Genomic DNA, 24,402 nt, shown 5'->3' on the forward strand with positions numbered 1-24,402 from the left:
GCTATCTTTAAAAAAACCCATGTTGATAATAAGGTAGTCCAAATGATGGAATTTTAAAGTCCCTTCAGTCTATTATAGATAACAACCGAAAAAAGTAACCTGAATAAAATCAAGCCGACAATTCCACCTATCTAATAATTTATTCAAGAAATCAATTTCCAATACATTTTTGTTGAAACCAAATACTCGTTGTATGGGAAGGTTTTTTCACCTTGATTGATAGTTTGATAAACATTCGTACGTACTTAGTTGAAATTGGACTGAATGTAGATACAATTTATTGCTTTACAACTTTTTTAATGACGCATACAAATAATTGTTCTGTCCTTAATTATATGAGTTCAGCTTTCAAAACGTGTATTTTTAGAATTAATTCACTGCTATGACGTCGCATGCAGCGGTTTATTAATATCGATCATATTGTTTATATACATTCGGTTCTTTTGTTTACGTTTTATTAAGCTTTTGTTATTGTTATTGTATTTACTGGTGGTAGGATCTCTTGTAAGTCCGCGCGGGTGGGTACCACCACCCTGCCTATTTCTGCCGTGAAGCAGTAATGCGTTTCGGTTTGAAGGGTGGGGCAGCCGTTGTAACTTACTTGAGACCTTAGAACTTATATCTCAAGGTGGGTGGTGCATTTACGTTGTGGATGTCTATGGGCTCCAGTAACCACTTAACACCAGGTGGGCTGTGAGCTCTTCCACCCATCTAAGAAATAAAAAAAAAAATATATATATATATATTGGCCATACAAACAGCGGTCAGATAATGAAATAAAACCAATGGTAGAGAAATACCCGTTATAATGAACAGAAGCGGATTTTTCTAAGCCTCCAGAAACAGGTCAACACGTACATACGTGCGTTAATATACTGTTATTGAGTATTGGTTGTGTACACTACAAAATTAAGGGATAAAGGGGTTGACGTGACATATTTACAAATAAAAATTTTAATAAAAAAGTAATAAACGTAGACAAATAATATTACCACATTAAAATTCCCAGAAATATAGAAACCAGAAACTGATATACATACACATATACGTTTATACCTAGTCAGGTCATAAATTCTGTCACATGTTTAATGTAAAATAATTGAAACAAGTTTATTCATTATGTAACCATTCATATACCAAAATGAACTTAACAAAACATAGATTCTTATGACACTAAAGTTTATTCAAAATGACCTCCGTGATTTTGAATACAGGCCTTCAATCTGCGCGGCCAGTCGTCTATCGCAGTACGAACGAGGTCCATGTCAATATCGGCGGCTGCCTTAATCAAGGATGTCTTGAGTGACTCCAAATTGGGATGAGGCTTTGAGCACGCTTTTTCCTCCAAGTGTAGCCATATCTTGTAATCTAACGGATTCAAATCTGGACTGGAGGAGGGCCAGTCTTCGTGCCGGATGAAGTCGATTTCACGCGCCGCCAGCCAGTCTTGTGCGCTCTTCGCTCTATGAGCTGGCGCCGAATCTTGTTGGAATATCCAGTGCCTGTTATTGAACATGGTATGAGAAACAGGTTCCACAAGGTTCGTCAGGACTGTATTTTGATACACAACTGCATTCGTTTTTACACCTTTCTCACAAAAATGTACCTCTGTTAAGCCCCAATAAGAAACTCCCAACCATACCATGAGCGAGGATCGAAAATGACCTCGTTGGACACGCGGAATACGGTTGCTCGCTTCTTCACTACTGTGTGCGTACACCTTATCATTTTGTTTGTTGTAGCTCTCTTCTACGGTAAAAACTTTTTCATCCGAAAAAAGACTTTCCCGATATTTTTTTCCCGCGTACCGCTTCAACAAAGCGCGGCATCTCTTCAGTCTCATGTCCATTAGACGAGCATTCAAACGGTGTCCTGTTTTTCTTCGATATGCCCGAAGCCCTAAGTCTTCATTTAACACCCTTTTCACCGTGGTTCTGCTTAACCCCATCTGAAGGGCCAACAGTTTCTGCTTACGTTTGGGATTTCTTTGAATTCGCGCCTTCACAGCTTTTATCACTGCTGGAGTCCTAACAGACCGAGGGCGACCACTTCTTGACCTGTCATCTACACTAGAGTCTACATTGTATCGTTTGATGGTACGATAAACGAATCTTTTGGTTATATTCAAAATTTTCAGTATGTTAAAAATTTTAATTGGCGCGTAACCGCAACGATGCAACGCAATAACTGCAACACGGTCTTCTTTAAGCGTCCACTCCATATTTAAAAATGAGTAAAATTCTAAAAGTATACATTTTTATTTTCATGAACAATTCGAAATTCGAATTCAATAAACTTTTTTGTGGCCAGCATTCTAAAAGAAAAGTTTTTACTGTGTGACAATACTTATGACCTGACTAGGTATGTTAAGTATATATAAAATATAAAATATATGTAGATGATAAACACCCAGACAACGAACGAACGAATCCGTTCCAGTTTTATCCGTTCCAGGTGGGCGAGCTAAATCCTGAAACTTAGATAGGGGTGATAGCTTTTGTGATAATATGAGATTTAATATTAACAATGATAAAACAATATAAATCGATTAAAATTAACCTTTCATAAAGAATGCATGCAATCCAGATAGTCCTGTGGTCGAATGTTTCTATTCAATTGTTGTTATTTTAAAACCTGCTTGTAAACAAAGAGTGGGTCATGACTGTCAATTAATGTGTCAAGTAGAGTAAGTAGACTAAAAATGAAAGTTGAATATTACATATAAAAAAGCAGCATTGCCAATTTAAAAAAAAAGTAATAGCATTAAAAAAAATCCTTATATCGACAATGCTTTTATTTTACTTTTTTTTTATTGCTTAGATGCGTGGCCGAGCTCACAGCCCACCTGGTGTTAAGTGGCTACTGGAGCCCATAGACATCTACTACGTAAATGCGCCACCCATCTTGAGATATAAGTTCTAAGATCTCAGTATAGTTACAACGACTACCCCACCCTTCAAACCGAAACGCGTTACTGCTTCAATGCAGAAATAGGCAGGGCGGTGGTACCTACCCGCGCGGACTCACAAGAGGTCCTACCACCAGTAAAACTTCGGAACACTGCTCTGATCTAATATTATCAGCTCTAATATTATCAAAATGACATCTAAATACTATTTCCTTATTCTAAATCCGTTATGAAATATCGCGGATACAAATTAACCAGCCTTTTCATCACCGTGAGCAAACACGACAATACAAATCTCTCTAATTAAGGTAACGCAAACAATTGTACTGGCGAATACAATATAACGGAAAGCGCGCGCAGGGCGTGTAGCGGACGCGGCTTAAGTGATAACACAAATTATTTTAAAATTAAATATCAGCAGTTTGAATATAAAAACAGTGAAGCCTTATTGTTTGTGGGACAAGTGTCTAGTGACATTGTTTGTGACAATTATTATTGTTGATTTTGGCTGGTTTTTGACCCCTATAATGTGAGGAACTTTTATCAAACTGAATTTGACTTGACCCGGCTGCTTTTGTTCTGTGAATGGTACAATAGTGAGTGGGATCCATCAAGAAGACGACAAACCGGACATATTTTGGAAGATTTTGCAATTTGGGACTATGAAACAAAAGGTTTTTATTTTATTTAAAAAAAAAAAAAAAAAAGAACTGAGTGGGTACAAATTTGCTAACTCTCATACCCACATTACTGTTAATTTACGGAATGGCTCGAGTATATAGAAGCAATATTTCGTCAGTTAATCGTGTGCACTTCATGGCTTAGCGGTTGACGTCGCGGCGTAGATGACAGAAGGTTGAGAGTTCGATCCTACCTAAGGCGGAAGTTTAAAGGGCGCTACATTATACTTTTTTTTTTTAACTTTTTTTTTTTTTTTTTAAACATTTTAGTGTGGACGTCATTTTATTGTAACGTTATAGATATAAAAAAATATATATATATTGGATAATTGATACTATTTAATTATTATTTGTGGAATTAGTTTTATTTTATTAGCCTGTATGACATTTTATGTAATCTTGATGTTAATTAATATTCTTTGTGCTATCGCACCTTTGTGGATTTGTTAGATAGGTATTCAAATAATTTTTTTGTATGTTGTTTTTATAATTTAATTTTGTTTTATTATGAATGAATGTACTTATACTTCTTTTTTTTTATTTAATTTTTTTAAGATTTTAGTGTGGACGTCATTTTATTGTAACGATATAAAAAAAAAAATTGGATAATTGATACTATTTAATTATTATTTGTGGAATTAGTTTTATTTTATTAGCCTGTATGACATTTTATGTAATCTTGATGTTAATTAATATTCTTTGTGCTACCGCACCTTTGTGGATTTGTTAGATAGGTATTCAAATAATTTTTTTGTATGTTGTTTTTATAATTTAATTTTGTTTTATTATGAATGAATGTACTTATCGTTTTTTTTTTAAATACTTTTTAATTATTATTATTTTTTATTTATTTACTTTTTACTTTTGCAAATGCCAAAATTATTTACCTACTTTTGTCTTATTTTTTGTGCAATTGACGAAACTGCTGGTGGATAATATTAAATGATAAAGTGAATTTTGTTGTTATTAATGTTATATAACATATTTTATAATTATTTATAACGATTTTAAATAATGAATAGTCCCACAAGGGCAACATGCCCTCATTGTCCGGGTTCCACACGCCTTTTTGTGGTGCCCCGGGGTCTAAATGTGCATATTTCTCATATGCATAAAGACAGCCAGATACAGCCATCGATACTGCCTCGGGTGCCGTGTGCTGTAACTGCTGATGCTCATCCACAAACCCAGAGTGTTATCCACACTCTGGACGATTTGGCATCTTACAAAAATAAAATTCCTGTGCTTAAGCACATCCCTAAGGGGGCCAGGAATTTAGTCGCAGGAAAGCTCAGAGTGATTATGGACGGCTGCATAAACAATAACGGTTTGGGGGACTGGGTTTCCTTGTTGTCATTTTCTTACACGACTCTGAGAATTCCAGATCGAGGTGACCCCCGTTCGCTTACTGCAAAGGTTAAGGAGAATGCAAACAATAATAGCCCGTATTTTTTAGAGGACTTCAAACACAAGCCACGATCCATTGTCAAAAGAATCGAAGCCAAGGTTCATGAGGGTGATTTGCGTGGAGCTGTCCGTCTTTTAGTGTCGGAGGATTCTTTAGCACCTTTTAACGATGAGACCTTAAGCGCATTACGTGATAAACATCCTACTCCTTTTCGTCCCTTATCATTGCCGCCAGCGCCCGATTCTAGTTGCCCTTTTTTGACTGTCAACTCGGAGGATGTTGCAGACGCAATTAGTTCCTTTTATAGCGGCTCTGCACCTGGCCTTGATGGTCTACGTCCAAACCATTTAAAGGAGCTCATTTCCCCTTCCGCCGGTGAAAATGGTGTTCGTCTATTGCACTCAATTACAGACTTATGCAATTTCATACTAAGAGGTACGGTTAATGTACAGGTGTGTCCTTATTTGTACGGAGGTAGCTTATGCGCTCTAACTAAGAAGGACGGCGGTGTGAGACCAATTGCGGTGGGGTCTGTGCTGCGTCGTCTCGCTGCCAAGCTTGGGTGTCGGTCTGTAAGGAATGAAATGGCCTCGTACTTGCAGCCCCACCAGCTGGGCTTCGGGACTGCTCTTGGGTGTGAGGCCGCCATTCATGCTACCCGTGCATTTGCTATGAGCAGGGAGAGCTGTAACAGTGCAATTGTAAAGCTTGATATAAGGAATGCTTTTAATAGCTTAGAGAGAGATATAATTTTAAACGAAATCAAGGAAAAGATTCCGGCTTTATACCCATTCTTGTATCAGTGTTACAGCTCTTCCAGCAAGTTATTCTTTATGGAATCTTCCATTGACTCAGAGGTAGGTGCCCAGCAGGGCGATCCTCTTGGCCCATTAATTTTTAGTCTTGCTATCCACAGCATTATAAAGACCGTCAAGTCACCTTTAAACCTATGGTATTTAGATGACGGCACAATAGGTGGTCCCCCAGATTCCGTGCTAGACGACATCAGACTTTTATTTCCGAAGTTGCGAGATGTCGGCTTGGAGGTTAATACTGGGAAATGTGAGGTATACTTTTCTACTGAAGTATCAGCAAGCGTAGTTAATGATTTTCAGGAGTTGGTTCCAGGTATCAAAGTTTTGAATAAAAGTAATTTCATTTTGCTTGGTACTCCAATATTTCAGGATGGAGTTCCAAGTTCTCTGGAAATAAAAAGGCAGTTATTGTCGTCATTGCGCGGCAACCTATTGAGCTTATCATCTCACGTGGCTCTCGTCTTGCTTCGTTGTTGCTTTTCGATGCCTCGTTTGACGTATTTGGTGAGAACTTGTCCAACGTGGCTTTTCACTCAAGATGTGGCCCAGCTTGATGCTTTGTTGAGGGATACACTGGAGACTATTTTAAACGTAAGCTTGGATGACAGACAATGGTGCCAGGCTGTTTTACCTATACGTCATGGCGGCCTGGGGGTGCGACAGATGGAGCGTACTGGGCTCGCTGCTTTCCTGGCTTCGTGTTATGGGGTTGTAGACTTTGTTGCTAAGTTACTGGGTACGAATGGTGATGGATCTACGATTCCGTTTGCGAGCGAGGCTTTGGCGGCTTGGGGCCTTTTATGTCCGAATGAGGCGCTCCCGGTAAACAGGAGCTCGCAGAGGTGTTGGGATGATGTGTTGTGCAAGCTGACTTTGTCAACTTTGCTAGGAGACGCCGCTGGAGTTGAATTAGCGCGCCTGAAAGCGGTGTCCAGTCCGGAATCTGGTGCTTGGTTGCAAGCATTGCCTTCACCACAGCTGGGCACACTTCTTGATAATAATTCATTGAGAGTGGCCACAGCTTTGAGACTCGGTTGCAGCATTTGCGAGCCCCATCGATGTGTCTGTGGTAGTATGGTGGATGCCGCCGGGCTGCATGGACTGAGTTGTGTTAGATCGGCTGGCCGCTTCCCGAGACACCATGCACTTAATGATATTATTCGACGTGCTTTGGTCTCCGCAAATATCCCGTGTGTGTTGGAACCACCAGGCCTCAGCAGGTCGGATGGTAAGAGGCCGGATGGTTTGACTCTGATTCCTTGGGAAAAGGGACGCTGCTTGTTATGGGACGCAACCTGTAGCTGTACGTACGCGGCGTGTCATTTATCTGGGACCCGACAATGTGCGGGCTTTGCTGCTGAGGCGTCGGCTAAAACGAAGCATGCCAAGTACGATGCTCTGAAATCTACATACCTGTTTGTTCCAGTGGCAGTGGAAACGACGGGTGTGTGGAGTTCGGAGGCCAAAAAGTTTATTGCCGCAATTGGCCACCGCCTCAGAGGGCAAGGCCACGATCCTCGGTCTGGGTCGTACCTGGTTCAGAGATTATCCATTGCCATACAGCGTGGCAATGCTGCTAGCGTAATGGGTACTTTCGGGACGGGTGCGATCCAGAGTGGCTTGTTTGACTAGCCGATGCCTACGCGCGCATTGCTGTTAGCGTGGACCTTTATGTTACATATGACGACGCTTGCAGCTGAAAGTAAGTATTGTACTTTTTGACGAAGCATGTTGCTGATAACTTTATTTCTGTAATCTGACGAAGCATGTTGCGGATAATAACATGTACTTTTAGGTTAGAAATATTGTGTTCTTTTTTTTTATATTAAATTATATACGTGATTATAATTGTAATTAATATAACGTTCAGGTGTATTCAGTTAGTGTGAGCTTACAGAGGGTTAATTCTGAAATTGGCACACAGAGGACTTTGTGACCCGGATTAAGTATTATAATTTTGTTTTTAGATAAAACTAGCGAACCCGATAGTTGTTGTTCTGCATATACAAAATGAATGATTTGAATGAATGCATACACAAAAATTCGTTCAAGTCGATCCAGCCGCTTAGTTGCAGTATAGATAAATAACTTAGATACCGAATGCAGCGCCATATGCCGAGCTGATTTGTGAATCTAAACCATCCAGGGCGTCACCCAAACGCATACAAAAAAATCATTCAAATCAGTCCAGCCGCTTAGGAGGAATTCAGTGACATATACGATTACACGTAGAATTATATATATAAAGATATGCCCTATAACCACATTAGTAATGAGATCGGTCAAGATCGCGAGCTCGGCTAGCAGTTGATTAGCTTTAAGTTATTGTGTTTACATAAGACGAGAATGATGCACAAAAATCGAAACCACCGATTGATTCGATCCTCTTCTCTCATTCCACAAGGAACCATGGTTTATGAACCAAAATTTACTGGTATCGACGTCATTAAAGGACTATAATAAACATGAACTATGTTTTAATTGTATGTTCATACATAAAGGAATGCAGCATAATGCAGTCAGTTTACGTGCAAGGGAAAATCGTTAAGCATTATAATTGTAACTCTGACCTCATGTCCCAAGGTTGGTGGTGCCATTCATACTGTAGATGTCATCGGTAAAAACATAACATCAGATGCCCCATGACCTCATTTTCCTATCATCAGCATCAGTCTACAACCACCAACGCGTAAACCTACTTTAAGGTATAATAATAACCTGTTCTCCGCTGACTGCATCCAGCGGATACCTACAGCCTTCAACAGGTCATCAGTACATCTTGTGGGGGGCCGTACCCATGCTGCACTTCTAGTACGTGGCCGCCAGTCGAGAAGTTTCTAGCCCCAGCGGCTATTTGGTCTACGAGCAATGTACCCTGCCCACTGTCACTTCAAACACACAATACTTCGAGCTGTGTCTGTTATCATGGCACTACTGTGAATCACCTTATTGCTGATTCGATATCGCAGGTAAGTTCCATATTATTAGTCTATCAAAAGCAGTTCAAAGCCTATAAATATCATGATAATGTATCGACGAGGTAAACCAGAATACTAATTTAGCAAATCGAACTTTATGCTTTTAAATCGTGTAATATTTCGAGAACAAACAAACCATTAATCAGCATTTAACTTGAAAACCACCAACTCTAATATGATCCAATTTAGGTCTATTGATAAATTTTGGGCTTCTCGTTGATGGTACGGTTAGGGTTTTATCAGACATGAGATAAATGCACACATTTAAGGCAAGAATTGAAATGGATCCTTTTAAATCCGGTCGCGCTCGCCGACAATTTATAAGATTGAGAGAATGATTACTGGCGGTTAACGCTCGGGATTTGTGTAATATCTTTGTCATTCTCTTTTCACATAATAGCAATGAATTTGATTTAAATGTGGTTTCATGAACATTTCAATGTAATTCAAACGGATTGCTTTACAATTAAATTTCGACGCTGCGTAGTAACATGTGTTTCATTTTTATTGTCGATAAACCATACATAATTTCCTTCTATATTGAATAATGAACAAGTCACACATTCGTGTTTAAGTGCGGTATAGTCCATATGCATTTAAAGACAACAAAATTTTCATGGTTGTTGATGACAAACTTCTGTAAGACCCTTCTAGTAGTAGGTTCTTATTCTCCCATGTCCACCCAATGCTGAGTGTAGGTCTCTTCGAATGCACCCCATTCTCTTCGGTCTCTTGCCTTTCGCATCCAACCCCTACCAACCACTTTGACCAGGCCATCGGTCCACTTTGTTGGCTGTCTGCCACGTTACGACATCCAGTACGAGGTTTTCCCTCCAGTTGTGCCCCACCGATTATCAGTGCGACGACATATGTGGCCGGCCCACTTCCACTTTTTCTGAGCAATCGCTTTGGCTATGTCAGTCAAACCAGTTAGTTCTTCTGCGGATTTCAGAGTTGCGCACTCTATCCCGTAGTAGTAGCAGGTACGGCAATTGCTAAAACACCAGGGGCACAGCCAAGTCCCTGTCTAATAGCTGATAGCTATTATAAGAAGAAGTAACCACCACCATCGCGGTGAGTTTCTTTCAGAGTCGGACACTACGCAGCGAAAGAAACAATCTACAGATATGCACATACAGTTCGAAATGCAGCGGATTCAGGTAATACGAATGAACCCTGCTGCAACGATATAGTGCAAATAGGGAGCTGATAGAATTATTTCGATTAATTCCTCGGAATACTTATATAATATAAAGTCCAAAAAACAGAATGAATCAAAATCTCCCCATTGACTCAGCGCGGCGTTTTGATACATTTCTTTAGTTTGTATTTACTTGGTGATGTCAATGGGCTACAACAATAACTGCACGATGGATCGAGAACTCGTCAAATCCATATAACAAAAAAATGTTTTCTTTAGTTGAAAGCCAATTTATACTTCAAATATTCGAGGTTGTTAATAAAAAATATGGTCGCCCACGTAAAAAATGCTCGGATTACATTTTGTTTAAGGCAGACGCGGTTCTTGTTAAAATTGTCAAAGAATAAATTGAATAAAGCGCCATAAACTTCGTGACTTCAGGCTAATGGGAACGTAGTGAGGGTACCCCAATAATATTCTTTAATAATAAATAAGAATCGGTTACGCTGCAATTATTTTAAATATTTAACGTAATTGATAAATTTTCTAAGGCATTTATTCATTCGGTTAGATTCTCATCGCTAATTGTTTCAGACGCTTATTTAGATCATAATTAGCAACACCTACGTCCTTTATCCTTATTTTTTGGTAGTCTGTTTGGTTTCCAACTCCAAAAACGAATGTTTCCAAAACATACAGCACAACTATTGCAAGAAGCTACTTAAGTTAACATTAATACCTTAAAAATGTTTTTATTCAACCGTTAGTTTCTAAGAAGACTGAAATAAATAAATAAACAAGCAAATAGCAAGAGCACAAAAATCGCGCTTTATCATACATGAAATGGGTCGTCGAGATATAAAAACCTCAATTCGGTCCTGCAATGAAGCGTAACCATTTGATCCAACAAACTAAGCTTATCACTCCTTCGGGACCCGGAGTTTCTTCGCCAATAACTTTGCGGGATATGGGTACATTCCAGTACCATCTTGAAAAGGTCATCTCCATAATGCCTAGCGTTGATACAGGTCGTATAGAATATCCAATCATATGCCATTTTCGTGTAATTGACTTTTGGACATTTTTATAACAAGATTTGTGGAGTTTTCCGTAGGGATCTCGTTCTTTTTTTAGTTTTGGAAAAAGAATGCACTTGACCTAAACTTTGAGAAATCGTGTATAATATGTACAGTAAGTCTTCTTGGATTAGGTAGTTGTTATTTTTACTCAAATTCTATTTGTTTGAACTCAATTAAGATGTCAAAGGAGATGTTAAAGATATTTATTTATATTAAAACAAAAATTATCTACACTCCTCCAGATAAGAATTCAGTTTCCTTTTAAAAATGATTCAATGGTCTTTTATATTTTTAGACATATCACAGACAGTTGAAAAAATATTGTAATTATGATTGAAATTATAAATGTTTTTTTATTTATTTCCCTAGTAGATAGACGAGCTTACGGCCCACCTGATGGTGAGTGGTTACCGTCACCCATGGAATTCAGCAATACCAAACTTTAAGTATTCTACTGCCTACCGTTAAGTATTCTCTACAAACCACAAGCCTCGTTTGAAGAAGGACACGTCAAGCCCATGCGTGAGTCCATATGGATGGGTACGATTGTCCTATCCATTTTGTTCCTAAAGTAATAATTCTGCTTTGAAGATTAGACACATCCTTGTGGTGGTTTTCGTCAGTCACGTTCTGATAAACTCCTGTAGCCACTTAGATCCAGACGAGCTTTAGCTCATCCAACCGTCTATTCAGTTATAAGTTACAAAATAGTTAGCAGTTATAAGCAGTTATAAGTACAGAAGCTTTAAAATTTGGCGCTTTCGTTGCTCTGTCATATCTTCATAGAGACCCTATCTTAGTAATTTATGGCCGCATCTATCATTTTGTTCTTCCGGTTAAAAGTTTCATATTCTACGTGAAAATCATATTAAAGTGTTACGTGCTGTTCATGAGGCGTAGAACATTGTAAACTCTGTCTTGTTGCGAGGTTACAAGCGATGGATGACTCACGCTCGTAACCGCCCGAGCATCTGGTGAAATATCGGTACAAAAGTCACTCGTATTTTGAATAACACAGAAGTTTGAAGTCGTCGTGGCCTAAAGGATAAGACGTCCGGTGCGTTCGTGTTGAAGCGATGCACCGGTGTTCGAATCCCGCAGGCGGGTACCAATTTTTCTAATGAAATACGTACTCAGCAAATGTTCACGATTGACTTCCATGGTGAAGGAATAACATCGTGTAATAAAAATGAAACCCGCCAAAATTATAATTTGGGTAATAACGGGTGGTAGGACCACTTGTGAGTCCGCGCGGGTAGGTACCACCACCACCCCGCCTATTTCTGTCGTGAAGCAGTAACGCGTTTCGGTTTGATAGGTGAGGCAGCCATTGTAACTATACTTGAGACCTTAGAACTTATATCTCAAGGTGGGTGGCGCATTTACGTTGTAGATATCTATGGGCTCCAGTAACCACTTAACACCAGATGGGCTGTGAGCTCGTCCGCCCATCTAAGCAATAAAAAAAAGATGCATTGATACGTGCGGCTAACGAAAATTATTTCAATTTATTTCAAACAGATATTAAAGTTATTTTGGCTTAACGTGACTATTCAGTGCAATCAAAAAGACGTCGATTCAGGTACGCATTTCGTCTTCTTCTTTTACTTCCTAGCGTTATGCCGCTCTAGTGCCAGGGTCTGCTTTCCAACTTAAACTCCTCCACTTTGCCTGGGCTTCTGCATCCTCCTGAGTGAGGTTATTCTCCTCCATATCCGCCTTTACCACATCCAACAAGCATTTCTTGGGCACTATATTTTGTATTTTTCCTCCATCAAAATTTATTCTTTTACTATGTAGGACCTTACATAAGGTCGTACTTTTAATTGTATTGTAAAACAGCTGTCCCATTCTTCGAACTGGAAGGCAGAATCGTTTCGCGGCAGATAAAGGCAATATGGTTAGTACTGGTGCGGATTTAAAATTACGCCCGAAATTATGTAAATAAAATGATAACTACTTTTGGAATTTGCAGAGGTAGTATCATAAACCTTAAACCATCGATAGCCAGCGATTAGCTTTAACAAATGTATATAGTACAAGTGAGGTAGACTCACTAATAACCTTTTTTTAACCCACAGGCATAAATGACATACATAGATATGCCTATGGGTTAGATTTTTTATTAAACTACGAGTATGACTATCCATAATATGTATGTCACAAGACTTTATAGAAACATTTTTCATAAAGTTACTATATTGTGTTGCAGTTTATCACCCTTGGGAAATACAGTCTAGATTGAGATTTTCTTCTCATAACAACGTAGATTCGCTCCCATCTGCAATCTAGTTTCGTGGTAATGATGGCTTTTCCTAAATGGTTACAACACAAGCCAGTGTGAGTTTTATTGTTGGACATAAAATTGCTAAAAATAAGTCTGCAATCGGCTGCGAGGTAAAGATTCCTTTTCTTGGATTATTACAAGAAAATTAAGTGTAAATTATAAAGAGAGAGATAGAGAGAGGAATAGAAAGAGAGAATATACTTTATTGTACACAAAAACATAATTAACATTAAGAAAACAGTCAACAAGCACATTTATTAATATGTATTTGTACAATAGGCGATTGGAACAAAGCGTTTCCAATGATAAATCAGCGTCCTGCATCCTACGTAAAGTCTCTCTGAATGTCTGAATTTCGAATGTAAATAATTGAATTAGTAAAATAGTTAAATGAAAATACCTTTTCACACAGCCCTATATTATTATATTCTTTAAAAGAAAATATCTCCTGTATCTCAGTATTTATTCTACAAACCTACAAACCGATATTCGTTGGATGTTTCTTTCAGAGTTTTTATTCAAATTTTGACCCCTATATAGAAATGCGTAACCTTTGTTCTACTTTATTAATATAATGTACAATATCTATGGGATTATGTAAACAGTTATTGAAGGGCATTCAATTATTGGTTAAACTGTAAGTAGTAATTGTATTTATTATAACTCTGAGTCAAATATGTTGTTTCACCCTTAACTGATTTTATTGTAATTTATTACAATATTAGTGTCTGTTATAATACAAATTAATGTCGAATTTGGTATATTCGTACTATCTCCAATAGACAACCAGGACTTAATCATTAAGCATCTTAGTGGTTACAAAACTCAAAACAAAGAGTTCTCTCCAAAATATGTCGCCAAAATAATATCTAAATTCGTATAACAGATAAATTAATCATCCTTTGTGATTACACAGACAACGAAGTTAATTAACTTACGAGGACGAAATCTGAAGCCAAATGAAATCATGGCTATTCTTCAAGCCTGATAACACAAATGCCTTTCAACACACAAGTGGAATAGTAATTGTATCAATACCGACTAACTTATTCGATGACGTTCACTAAACTCGCGCTACAGAATCGACGGTACCTAATATTGAATATTTGTAAACTTCGACGAATAACGTAAAGGTCGCCCGAGACCAAACTGAAACTTTTTTTTTATTGCTTAGATGGGTGGACGAGCTGACATCCCACCTGATTGTTAAGTGGTTACTGGAGCCCATGGACATCTACAACGTAAATGCGCCACCCACCTTGAGATATAAGTTCTGAGATCTCAGTATAGTTACAACAGTTATAGTTATTTGAAAGTTCTGAAAATATTGAACATCAAATTTAGCCGTTAAAGCCGAGAAATTATAGAAATATATATAAAAATGAATTGCTGTTCGTTAGTCTCGCTAAAACTAGAGAACGGCTGGACCGATTTGGCTGATTTTGGTCTTGAATAATTATTTGTGGAAGTCCAGAGAAGGTTTAAAAGGTAAATAAATATGAAAATGCTCGGAATTAAATGAAAATAACAATTTTGTTTTCCCTTTGTTGTGTCCCCCGTCGGACGGATTCCTTTTACGTCTTTTATTTATCGATTGAGGCACTGCGAAGTCTGCCGGGTCATATAGTAAGATATAAAATACCATATTGGTAAGTACCGCTTGAAAATAGTGAATTGTCAACACTGGATTAGATTCTTACAAAAACAAACGTGCCTAACTGTCATTATCGTAAAAATTTCTAAATAGCTCCGCATCTTTCGTGGCATTATTGAGGGTGCCTTAAAATTGCTGCGAAAATGATGGGAGCCATAGCATTCTTTGGAAGTAAGAAAAATATTGTTGTGTTGTCTGATTCAACTACGGTGATGACGGTTTGAAATCACACAAACTATACTTAGTTGTTGATGAGAAGTCCATAAATATTATTAGGTTATTAAGATATAGTGCGAAAATAATAAAAGTGAGTAAGTACTGTGGCAGTACTGTAATAGTTTAAAGTAGTCAAAATTTAGCAGCATTACCATCGTTAGGCTTTTTCAAGATATAGAGCTAAATTAGATTTATTATTAAATAACAGTTCGATAGAGCTCTTAGTTGATTCACACATACGAGCTGAAAGTACATTGTTGGGAAAGTATTGTAATTGAAGTGATTGAAATTGGCAAGTAGCACCGCAATATAACAAGATATTTTGCAATAATATGCGCGTTATTTCATTCGTATGATAAAATGGAGAGTTTACGTCAGTTCCGACTGCGGTTAAGCCCGAAGCAATTTGTTAAGTGACCAATTACGTGTAAATACTTAAATTATAGGCACGCATACTGCTGTGGATGGAGGTCGACAAGGCCGGGAAAATCATTAAAGTTTTTTGTTATCGCAATGATAATTCGAAGATCGGTTAATATTTTATCGAGTTTTAAAAAACCGTGTTTATTACAAGCAAACCGGTTTCGGAATAGTACTATAGATTATAGAGAATGCAATAAAAATGTCACCATAACATTGAACTTACAGTCTGCCTTCTCCTATAACAACGATAAGTCTGCAAATGCAATCACAAGATTCCCTCACAAACGGAATAAGCAGAACCGGCTATACCAGCTCGTCCAATAGTAAGTGCAGATTCAAGATAGGAATTACGAGAAATTTATGGAAGAAAATAGAAAATTAATATCACAATCACAAAAGGTTGTCGAAGTAGTGGTTCAAAGAAACTGGCTTTTCGATGAAAGGTCTTTGGAAAAAGGCGTGTGGTACAAAACAATTCAAAGTCTACCATGGAAAACGCCATGGTTTGATTCTTGTAACCTTAATAGAACCACCCTAGTGACTGTTTTCAGACTTCGTTCCGGGCACATCCCACTCAATAAATTTGCTCATTTAATGGGGAAGGCTCCTGATCCCAAATGTTCAGTTTGTGATGTAGTGGAAGACGTTTTTCACATTATGATGGAGTGTGCGCGGAATGATGATTTGAGACAACAATTCTTTGCAAAACATACAAATTTCCGACAAGTTGGAGGTGTAAATTGCGTATTAGCCTTTCCGGAATCCGAAATGGCTAAGTCACTTTATAAAATAGTGTTGGTGGGCCTTCAGAGACGATAACAGTTTTCTTTATTTTTTTATATAATTTTATATATTTTTGTTACTATCTTTTGTTGCACAATGGAGTGACATATTCACTAAGTGAATAATCTCCTTAAATAAAGATAAAAAAAAAAAAAAAAAAAAAAAGAAACTGGCTTATAACTGTGACTTTTTTATAAATCTATAAATTATTTGTCCTTATACTGCTAGAGCACATGTGCGAAAAAATGTTCCTTAAATAAATATCACTTTTTTTATTTTTTTTTATTGCTTAGATGGGCAAACTAGCTCAGAGCCCACCTGGTGTTAAGTGGTTACTGGATCCCATAGACATCTACAACGTAAATGCGTCACCCACCTTGAGATATAAGTTCTAAGATCTCAGTATAGTTACAACGGCTGCCCTACCCTTCAGACCGAAACGCATTACTGCTTCATGGCAGAAATAGGCGGGGCGGTGGTAATTCCGTTCCGTGACATAATTGCCGCGTAAGTAAAGATCGTCTTAAATATTACTCTCAAATGTAACAAATGTTTTTAAATTATATTTAATTTCATTACGACTTATGTCGAAATTCTAATTTCTTTCATAAGAAAGTATTTCAAACATTTTTTCGTTAATGACATAATCAATTAAAATTTAGTTATACATGAAATGTATTGATGTTACTTCAATAAGGAACATTCATTCAAAGCGTCTTCTAATAAATTGAATTAAATATAATCAAGGGAAAAGCACCTAAAAACTACTAGAGACGCCGGTTCCTTGTCAAATCAAGAGCCCTTGATAACTTCACAAGCTTTACCCAATTCACTCATTGGTCTGAATTCATCGGGATTAGATCGGAATGAGCGATATCAGTGAACGCCGGTACTTTATGTTGATAAAAATCGACCAATTTCCTTTGGCACGTGACCGGACTGGATCTTGTAAAATCTTGATCCGTCACGTCAGAGTTAAGGGAGAAAAATCAACTTGCGATGCGTACGTGACGAACCACGGGTATAGCTTCGATATACGGGGCCGAATCGTTTCATACTAAACGAGAATTAATCCAATTTTGCAAAAACAAAAAAAAACAACAAAATGTTTTTTAGTAATACTGGAATGAATTTAAGTTTTTTTATTGCTTAGATGGGTGCAAGAGCTTAAGGTCCACCTGGTGTTAAATAGTAACCGGAACCCATAGACACCAACAACGTAAATGCCGCTCCCCAACTTAAGATATGAGTTCTGGATTTCAATTTTAAAGTAAACGGCAGCCTGTTCTTCGAACCGAAAAGCATTATTGTTTCACGACAGAAACAGGCAGTTTCAGCTCAGGTCGTCGTGGTCTAAAGGATAAGGCACCCGGTGCATTCGTATTTTGTGATGCACTAGTGTTCGAATCCCGCAGGCAAGTACCAATTTTTCTAATGAAATACGTACTTAACAAATGTATCCGATTGACTTCCACGGAGAAGGAATAACATTGTGTAATAAAAATTAAACCCGCAAAATTCTAAATACTGCTGGTAGGACGTCTTGTGAGTTAAATAATAGACAGGGTGGTGATACCTACTCACCACCGCCCTGCCTATTTCTGCCGTGAAGCAATAATTCGTAAAAAAAAAGTAAAATTACGAACGACGACTTCATAATCTATATCTATACTAATATTATAAAGGGGAAAGATTTGTTTGTTTGTTTGTTTCGAATAGGCTCCGAAACTACTGGACCGATTTGAAAAATTCTTTTTCCATTAGAAGCCGACATTGTCCCTGATGAACATAGGCTACTTTTTTTTATTTTATTTTTTTGGTTTCATGTGTGTTTTAATGTTTCCGAAGCGAAGCGAGGGCGGGTCGCTAGTTTTATAAACGGTTTTTTATACATAATCTTATTAACACTATTAAGATCTGAATTTGGATCTTAATTGTTTATTGAATGATGGCTTTTTAACTACGCTGTTTCTGTTGAATGTGTTATAATGTTTGTCATATAACTTTTCTGTTGTTTATTCTTATCTTAGACTAGAAAAAGCACACACATAAACTCTTTAATTTCTCTAGTTCGGTAAGCAGACTAAAGGATAATGTATTTTACTTATATTTTAGTAAAACGAGTCCTTCTAAAAGGACCGGCACGGCAAACGGAATTAATTAAGTGCACGTAGCTTTTTACTAATTAAATAGCAAATGGACATTAATCCGGAATGGATACAAAGTCTAAGTGATCCCGAATAGGATTGAAATTGTATTTTTTTTTTTTTAACGCTGGGGAATCCATTTACGGATACCCGGTCGAGGGGGGTAACGGACCGGGTTATGTCGGACTCCGGCGCCTCCTGAGAGGAAGAAGGGGAGAAGAGAAGGGCCGAGGTCCTTCACCTCCCCCAATTTCTCACAGGAGACTACGCCTTGAAAAAGGCGCGCGAAGCACTTGCCCCGCAGAACGACTACCGACTAAACCCCATCGAGCTCCACCACACCGACTACACGAAGCTTACGGTACCGCGATGCGCGCTGAAAGTCTCGCCTTAGGCGGTACCCGTACTAATGTTAAGACGGGATTTCATCCTGAATACCTGGCATGTTTTGTTGTGACTCACCGTGACATCATTAAATGTGTTTACGTTATTTTAGCTGAGAACAACGTGGAATTCCCGGTATTGAGATCGTGGATCTAAATGCTGCCACTTATCTCGGGATATGAGGTTAAAGTTCTGAATTCTTAATTTTATCAACATATTGATGTAATTTCTCACGAACTGTCAAACGTGAGTTTGTAAAGCGATAATCGTTCTATTAAGAAGGCATTGTAGTCTTTATTTTCACATATCAAGGCCACTTTGCCTATATAAAAGATAAGACATGTACTGTTTCTATTGAGCTCTGCATTTGGGCTTTAACATTTTTAGTGATAGGATACATCTATCATATCATAGGAATCTGCTCTGGTAACCTAAAGTTACGATTCGATCCACTTTATATGGTGGGAATAGCCGTTATAGATTACAATAGAGACTTCAACATCATCCATCGAAGTTGAATAGCGCCGTTCGCGTTTCGAAGCTTATGAGTTCCTCTAAAACCTGGGCCGTTGACATTCCATTAACTGTTGGAGACAATACGAGACTCAAAGTAAAATGCATTTTATCTCTCGAATAGAAACGCTGCAGTCACGAAAGTGCTCATGAATATTCAAGTCATTTATATTTCGAGAATCTGTCTCAGAATGTTTTGCAACAAAATAATATAATGGAGACAAAGAAAGCACGGTATTTAAAGTAGTTTTAATAAATCTTGTTCAAACATTTCAATTCGGAACGCATTAATTACTACCGTTCGAAAACCAGTATGAATATTGTAATCCACTAATTTTATCATAGTAAATTATTAGCCTCGACTAACAGCGACAGCCATTACTTCAAATTAAATAAAAAAGTAGGAATTTTCATTAAACAAACAATGAAAACATCAAATACCGAAATATAGATTGACAAATACACAGCACGGCGTTTTTATTATTATTATTTTGAACATACAGAAACACAACACAAATATAATGTGATATTTTTCTCTTTTTAGTAATTGATAATCTAAATATCATTGTAAATATTTATAATGATAAAATACAAATCATAGATGCAAAAACGAATGAAATAAAAGCAACATCAAAGAAGAAACAGAAAAATACCCTCCCTATGGCAAAATAGATACATGAAGATATAACCAAAGGTTGGTTGATGTCAGCAAGCGGCCGGTCGTAAAACTCATGCCAAATCCCTATGCATCATGATAACAGTACACACTGCGCTGATCCCACAAAATGTGGGATAAAGGCAAGAAGAAGAAGTAAGCGTGTGTTTTTTTACAGCCATTCCCTATTCATTGAAGCCTGACTTAATCCGAAATCCAGCAAATTTGTTAAATTATTCCACACTAACTAATAATTTAAAAATTGTCGTAAGTTATGAATTTATACTTCAAGCCTGAAATGCTGTATTGATAAGATAATTACCGTCAAAATAATTTACACAACTTTACTGATCAGTTAGCCACAAAAGAGTCTTGAAAAAATCATGATGCAACAATAGGTAGCTTTTCCAAATGGAAATAACACGTTTGATAGTCAATCGCCTAGCCATATATTCTATTCTTGAATAACCGTCATCGACCGTTCCCAAAATGTCTGAAAACAAATCCGTAACTTGTTTATGGTTCATGTGCCTAACTAAACATAATTTTGGAGCAAAAATTCGTTAAATCAATGTTTACAGCTAAACGCCTCCAAAATCATTAACTATACAATTTTCATGTGAACTCACTTAGCTTACAGAATATATATTATTATAATATATTATTATATCCTTCTGTTTTCAATAGAACTACCTTTAACATTCAGTCAGAGTTCGGGATCAAACTGAGTTGCGCGAAACAACTGATGACATCTATACCATTAGTAATACATAAACCCCAAAGTTCGAGAAATAGTTGGGATTGCTAGATAGATAGATTACGGTTGTGATAATGATGGGTCAGTGGATCTTATACGGAATTCAGTCCGATTATTAATCAGAGAATTCCGCCTACTACTTTTCCAATATTCCTTCGTAAAGCCTCGGGGTTTACGTCACCTTAAAAACATAGCACCCGCTGTTTCGTATTGATTGATGCTACTATAAAGGAGTTAAAAAGTTACTGAAAATGTAAATTTTTATTAAATAAAAACCATGCATCACAGTGTGATTCACTATTAATTAGCATCATATTATCAAGATTGAAGGAGTTGAATTTAAAACTTTATGTGCTTAATGTCGTGTTGGGAACTCACACTGCTTCCTTATAAGGCTTTTTCTCTTGCCTTTTGGTAGATAAAGCTATTACTTTAAATTATTGATATTTCTTGTTGTTGTCCTTATCCCACCCACTACGTGGGGTCGTCACATGTCTTCTTTTTCCTTTTAGGCCTATCATACGTCATCTCCGCACTCAAACCTTTCTTTCGTATGCATGTATATCCTCTTTTACACATTCCATCCAAGTCTTTTTACGCCACCTGATTATTATAATAAAATTTATATAAATATTATTTTTTCTATCACTATCGACACTACAGCTAATTTATTGCCTTATATGATATTGTCCACCTGATTGGCAAAAGGAAAACCGCCCTTTGTATAAAACTATTTGTATTTAATGTTTTGCATCTCTTTGGATTTTATTTTGATGTAGAATTAATCATACTTCACTCTTGTCATATAAATTGTTGTATGTAATACCTAATTCATTCCCATAAGATGCAACAACATTTTAACGTCGTAGGGTCAATGAGATTAATTAGGCTTCCCTGTCTAATAGGCTACTAGAATCTACGTGAATGCCACCGCCTACTTTGAGACCTGAGTTATAGTTTAAGTCAGGAATCAGATCGAAATGTTATGACGTGTTCTCCTTCAACTGAGATTCGAGAATAATCCTCATCGGCAAGCAGAGGCTTAGCTGTGGCCTTATCTTTGCCGACGTCTTTGAGCGATGGTGACCACTTACCACCAGCTGGGCTCCATACTCGCTGTCTACAAAAGGAACAACAAATACAAGCGGTCGAAATGTTTAACGCATATTTAATCGCGCTTTCTAGCGCTATAAATAGACAGGATTTAGGTACATAGCTCGTATGGGTTCACAATACTCTGTACCACCAATAAAATTAAAAATATATTGGTACGCTAATTCCAACAAAAAAATCATTAAAGGTTTATTTTCTGTCAATAAAAAGCATGTAAAGTAAAAAGTAAAATTGCATAATAATATACCTTCGGCGACTGGCATCACATGGGTTTTATTATATTTTTATCTACTAATTTCTTTAATTGCACGATTCAGTTCTCTCCAACTCGATTAATTATTAATAAACTAAGCGAAAGCGTTTGCTAAAACCAAACTGAATATTTGATTGCTTGCTACAGAATAAATTAAGAAAAGTATCATCAATACCATGAATTAAATTCAGTTAGTATTTACTTTAATTTTAATTACTAATATTTCTCTTTTTTTCTGTTAATGAATTACTTTTTTCAATTATCATAATGTGTGTGTGTGTGCATTTAAAAGCACTTCAACCCTATGGAAGGAAAAAGTTGAAATATGCTAGAGCCCTTACCTTTAAGAATATAGAACAGGACGCTCACCCAGAAGCCTGGACTCACTTCAAACAAGTTGCAAACATAGAAAAATCGCAAAAACGACTTCACACTGGCCGACTGTCATCCGAGCGTTCCAAATTGAAAGTTCCACATTCACACTAACCGTAAAGGTGTATTAAATCCGAAATCGACAGTAGACACGATTTAGTTTGCAGCCCAGTTCCGATGGATATTAAAAATTTAGTGTGCGAACGGATAGCGTCGCGACACGGGCGGACGCAACGGCGTTCAGGATTCGACTGAAGAGGAAAGCTTCGACTTTACACAGTGTAGGCGGTTTCAGACATGAAGCTCCGAAAAGTTTTTCCGGTAGTGTTTTCGGACGTTGGCCGTTAATTTTCCGGTGATCTTTTGTGTTCTTGTACGTTTTTTGCGCGGTTTGAGTTTTAATGACTAAAGTTTAACCAAAAAAATATATTAAAATATTTTCGCGCACAAAAAACTGGATTCCAAATTTATACGAGATTTGAATTTTGTCGCAATTTTTTTTTTTATTGCTTGGATGGGTGGACGAGCTCACAGCCCACCTGGTGTTAAGTGGTTACTGGAGCCCATGGACATCTATAACGTAAATGCGCCACCCACCTTGAGATATAAGTTCTAAGATCTCAGTATAGTTACAACGGCGGCCCCACCCTTCAAACCGAAACGCATTACTGTTTCACGGCAGAAATAGGCAGGGCGGTGGTACTTACCCGCGTGGACTCACAAGAGGTCCTACCACCAGTAAAAATCAGTTTCAAAAATAAAGAACGACCACCTACCAGTTGCAAAAATACATTCCAATATGCCTTATACAATTTCCTTTAATGAGGAGTAGCATCCAAGGTTATAGTCGGTCAGTTTACTCGTTCATTAATTTCGTTTATCTGAAGATCAATAGAGAGGAGGGGCGATTTTTATAACCCAAAAAGAAAAACCTCGATCAATCAAACGGTAATTGAAAAAGTCAAACATATTAAAAAGAAGAATCGCTGTTCAGTTCAGAGTAATTCAATATTGTTTTCTTAATTATAGGTCACTATACGGATCGTACATAAATAAGAAAACTTAAACAAAGTCCGAACTTGTCCAAATAAAGTCTAAATGGAACGAGGGAAACTTGATCGATCAATGTTTCATAGAAGATAATTCACCTTGACACAATGTTTCAGTGACCAACCTTGTTCAATGATAGACTATTCAAAAGGTATATTTATAATATGTATAACATTATTTTAATGGCAGACTTTAATAGAAATGTTTTTTATAATCTGTGACATATAGCCGGTACAAGTTTTTTTTTTATTGCTTAGATGGCTGGACGAGCTCACAGCCCACCTGGTGTTAAGTGGTTACTGAAGCCCATATACATCTACGACGTAAATGCGCCACCCACCTTGAGATATAAGTTCTAAGGTCTCAAGTACCTATAGTTACAGTTACAACGGCTGCCCCACCCTTCAAACAGAAACGCATTCCTGCTTCACGGCAGAAATAGGCAGGGTGGTGGTATCCACCCGCAATTATAGGGTCATTCATGGTATTCGAAATAAATCGGACCTCGTTACCTTGCTGATTAAGTGCTTGGTGGTTCTGAATATCCTATGATTCACATTTGATTTCCACTCAAATTCGTTTGTAAAAAATAGTTTTCTCCAAAAGGCACGAAAAGCTCACACTCTGCCTGGAAACCTTTTTTTCGAAAACTGATCAGTGAAATTCTGCTAATGGTGGAATTGTTAAATCTAACAAATATTAGAACAATTTAAATCGGAACTTTACTTTCCCCGCCATTACCGAAGTATGAAACGGCCTACAGTTTCCGATTAAATGACACATTCT

At 37.4% G+C, this 24,402-nt stretch overlaps 1 protein-coding gene across 2 annotated transcripts in view; it reads right to left on the minus strand.

Moving 5' to 3' along the window:
• Nucleotides 1-22,819, minus strand: part of LOC101739066 (uncharacterized) — a 158,774-nt gene extending 135,955 nt beyond the window's left edge. For both annotated transcript variants that reach the window (XM_012688646.4, XM_012688645.4), the window contains exon 1: nt 22,536-22,819. The gene's annotated coding sequence lies outside the window, so the exon portion shown is untranslated. The remainder of the gene's footprint in view (nt 1-22,535) is intronic.
• Between the last annotated feature and the right edge of the window lie 1,583 nt (nt 22,820-24,402).

This window comes from Bombyx mori, chromosome 8, assembly GCF_030269925.1.
Source record: "Bombyx mori chromosome 8, ASM3026992v2".
Lineage (NCBI taxonomy): Eukaryota > Metazoa > Arthropoda > Insecta > Lepidoptera > Bombycidae > Bombyx > Bombyx mori.